This window comes from Orycteropus afer, unplaced genomic scaffold (genome assembly GCF_000298275.1).
Source record: "Orycteropus afer afer isolate SDZICR_OR568_19922 unplaced genomic scaffold, OryAfe1.0 scaffold00003, whole genome shotgun sequence".
Classification (NCBI taxonomy): domain Eukaryota; kingdom Metazoa; phylum Chordata; class Mammalia; order Tubulidentata; family Orycteropodidae; genus Orycteropus; species Orycteropus afer.
The window spans coordinates 23404252-23408373 of NW_006921590.1; the positions used below are offsets into that span (position 1 = coordinate 23404252).

Sequence of the window (4122 nt, forward strand, 5' to 3'; positions counted from 1 at the left end):
GTACTTTTTGTCATTGATTTTTATTTCCCTGAGTCTTTAATATTGGAAATAATTGGTTTCATAATTCTCAAATCATAGTTAAAACTACCTGTTCCTACTCAACAAAATACCTCACTGACTATGCTGGTAGAAGATAAAGGTCCCTTCTCATTCTTCCTGTCAAAAATGCATCTTAATATCACCTCTGTTTTTTCTATCCATCTTGTTCTCAGAGGCTACAGCCTTAAGTATGTCACAGGGAAAGACAGAAATGAGAAAATATGCAGGCAGTATCATCAGAAGATTGGGCAGAGATTGGAACATAAGTATCCCTCAAAGGTAGAGAGTTTATATTTGCAGGATCCTTGCAAATTGGTATCTTTAAATAAATAATTGAACTGGTAGAACCTGGCAGATAGTGGGTACTGAATATTGCATAAGTATTGTGAACATTGTCCAAGAATGACTGAGTGAGAACAAAAGAATGAGAGGTATAATAAAAGGTTGATTCATTTTTCTAAATTCCAAAAGATTTAATTCCCAGGAAATAGGAGAATCTGACATGATTAATTCATATTTCTGCCAAAGCAAGAGTGAAATAATTTCCTAAGAGAAGAAACAAACTACCCCATAGCTTTGGATTACTGTTATTCAATGATATGTACTTATTAGTTTGTTTTTAAACGATTTTTTACTAATCACCTGTCAACATCACAGTTTCAGCTTTGCAATCCTCCCAAAGAAACTTACTTACATTTTGAGATTTTTGATACTCTGATGGCAGAAGTAACATACGGGTAATTATAATTTTTGCCTATGTCTATTATAATTCTCTTCTGCCTATATGTCCATCCTTCCTCACTTTCAGTAAATATTGGAAAAATACATCAAATCTTTCCTGACGCATTTTCCTAGTCACTCTGATGATCCTGATGCCTGTATTAGCTGTAGACAGTGATGACTCAGCAAATTCTCTTTTACATGTAAGAATCTAACAAGTAAATACATGGTTGCTATTACAAGCAACGTTAAATATTAATAAATGTTCTTTTCTTGTTGAAGAGAAATAAAGCTATCTTTGAGCAAGATGGTTTAGGTCTCTCCTTACATCTGTGTTTGGTATTTATGCAGGTTAGAGTTTGATTTGATTTGGTTTTTCTGATACAGAAAGTCTTCCTCATGCCAGATCACCTGAGATAACCACCACTAACACATGTATTTCTATACGCATGTAGACCCATTTTATGCCTGCTTTTAAGTGTTGGTGTTCCTCACGGTGTCATCAAAATTAAAGACATCATATGTCTTTCCAAAGAGCCCTGGTTGTGCAGTGGTTAAGTACTTGGCTGCTAACCAAAAGGTGGGCAGCTCAAGTCTACCTAATAGCTCCATGGGAAAAAGACCTGGCAATCTGCTTCCATAAAGAGTCCATCTAGAAAACCCTACAGAGCATTTCCTGCTCTGTCACATGAGGTTGCTGTGAGTTGAAAATCAATTCAATGCGACCTAACAATAACATATCCCTTCCTGTTGCCTTTTCCATGTTCATATAATTGATTAGCTAAAGCAAATGGAAGAAATGACAAGATAGAAGAGCTGAACAAAAGATTTCAAAGAGCAGCTTGAGAAGACAGAGTCATTCATTATAATGAAGTATGCAAAGGCCTGGAGTTAGAAAACCAAAAGAAAAGAACATGCTTTTCATTTCTCAAGCTGAAAGAACTTAAAGAAAAAATTCAAGCCTCAGGTTGCAGTATTGAAAGATTCTGTGGGCAAAATATTGAATGATGCAGGAAACATCAAAAGAAGATGGAAGGAATACACAGAGCTACTGTACCAAAAAGAATTGGTTGATGCTCATCAATTTCAGGAGGTGGCATATGATCAAGAACCAATGGTATTAAAGGAAGAAGACCAAGCTGTGCTGAAGGAATTGACGGAATACCCGCTGAGATGTTTCAACAAATGGATGCCGCACTGGAGGTACTCACTCAACTGTACCAAGAGATTTGGAAGACAGCTACCTAGCCAACTGACTGGAAGAGATCCATATTTGGACCCATTCCAAAGAAAAATGATCCTGCGGAATGTGGAAAATATCAAATAATATCATTAATAACGCATGCAAATAAAATCTTGCTGAAGATAATTCAAAACTGGTTTCAGCAGTATATTGACAGAGAACTTCCAGAAATGGAAGCTGGATTCAGAAGAGGATGTGGAACAAGGTATATCATTAATGGCTCATGTCAGATGGATCTTGGCTGAAAGCTAAGAATATCAGAAAGATGTTTCCTTGTGTTTTATTGACTATGCAAAAGCATTTGATTGAGTGAATCATAACAAATTATGGATAACATTGAGAAGAATGGGAATTCCAGAACACTTAATTGTGCTCATGAAGAATCTGTACATAGACTAGGAGACTGTCATTTAGACAGAACAAGGGGATACTGCATGGTTTAAAATCAGGAAGGGATGTGTCAGGGTTGTATCCTTTCACCATACTTACTCAATCTGTATGCTGAGTAAATAATCCAAGAGGCTGGACAATATGAAGAAGAATGTGGCATCAGGATGGGAGGAAGAACCATTTAACAACCTACTATATGCAGGTGACACAACTTGGCTAGCTGTAAGTGAGGATGACTTGAAGCACTTACTGATAAAGATTAAAAGACTACAGTCTGTAGTATGGATTACATCTCAACATAAAGAAAACAAAAGTCCTCACAACTGGACCAGTAAGCAGCATCACAATAAATGGAGAAAAGATTGAAGTTGTCAAAGATTTTGTATTACTTGGTTCCACAGTCAACAGCAATGAAAGCAGCAGTCAAGACATCAGGTAACATACTGCACTGGGCAAATCTGCTGCAAAAGACCTCTTTAAAATACAGAAGAGCAAAGTTGTCTCTTTGAAGACTAAGGTGTGGTAACCCAAGACATGGTATTTTCGATAGCCTCATATGCCTGTGAGAGCTAGACAATGAATAAGAAAGACCAAAGAAGAATTGATGCTTTTCAGTTGTGGTGTTGGGAAAGAATACTGAAAGTACCATGGGCTGCCAAAAGAACTAACAGATCTGCCCTAGAAGAAGTGCATCTGGAATGCTCCTTGAAAGCGAGAATGGCCAGACTTCATCTGACCTACTTTAGTCATGTTCTCAGAAGAGACCATTCCGTGGAGAAGGATATCATGCATTAAAAAGATGAAGGCCCTCAATGACATGGGTTGACACAGTGGCTACAATGATAGGCTCAGATACAGTAAGGACTATGAGGCTGGCTCAGGACCAGGCAGTGTTTTGTTCTATCTTACATAGGGTCACTTTGAGTTGGAGCCAACTAGACAGCACCAAACAATAGCAACAACATAACTGCATATGCCAAAGGGGCTGGGAGGCCACATCTTCTGACCTCCTCTAACCCAACAAGAGGAAGTCAGAATCACCATCAGTAACCCAAAGCCTATTCCTGCGAGTCCAGACACGCTGCTTCTCTCCAGCCCTTTCACCAACTGACCCTGCAGCACCCGCCACCTCTTTGGTGGGTTAGATAATTCGCTGCAGTGGCCACACAGAACTCAAAGATTATGGGGTCTATTAGGGAAGCACCAGAAAACAATTCAAGTTCAGAAGTGCAGTCAGTCTCTCACAGCTGGCCATCTCACTCAGCAGCCAGCAGTCTCAGTAGCACATCACTCTCTCAGCAGTGTGTGTCTCTTGCATCTCTCTCTCAGCAGCATCTGTCTCTCACATCTCTCCAGAGTGTGTCTTTCTCTGCTAGCAGTCAGACTCCTTTTGCCTTTAGGAGGGCTCCTTTTTAGCCTGTCATAGTGGCCAAACTAACCAATCCCAACATCAGAGTTCTACACACTTGAGAGAGGGAGAACTTCCTAGAAGATTGCTTCATGCCACTCCCAACAGAAATACCCCAGGTGGGGCAAGGTTGTGGTCACTGCTTGGTCACAGCCAGCTACCCAGAGGGACCGAGTAGTTGAACCTGCACGCTTGGGACCATAGTCGCAGGGGACATCAAGCGCAATTGGCATAACATACTATACAAAACATTGCTCCACCTCCTACTTTGGCGAGTAGCAACTGGGATCTTAAAAGCTAGCAAGCTGCCATCTAGATGCAA

General features: G+C 39.9%; 1 protein-coding gene across 1 annotated transcript in view; it reads left to right on the forward strand.

Annotated features, from left to right (window-relative positions):
• ANKRD28 (ankyrin repeat domain 28) overlaps nt 1–4122 on the forward strand; it is a 195915-nt gene that overhangs the window by 157703 nt on the left and 34090 nt on the right. The gene's annotated exons all lie outside the window — the stretch shown is intronic.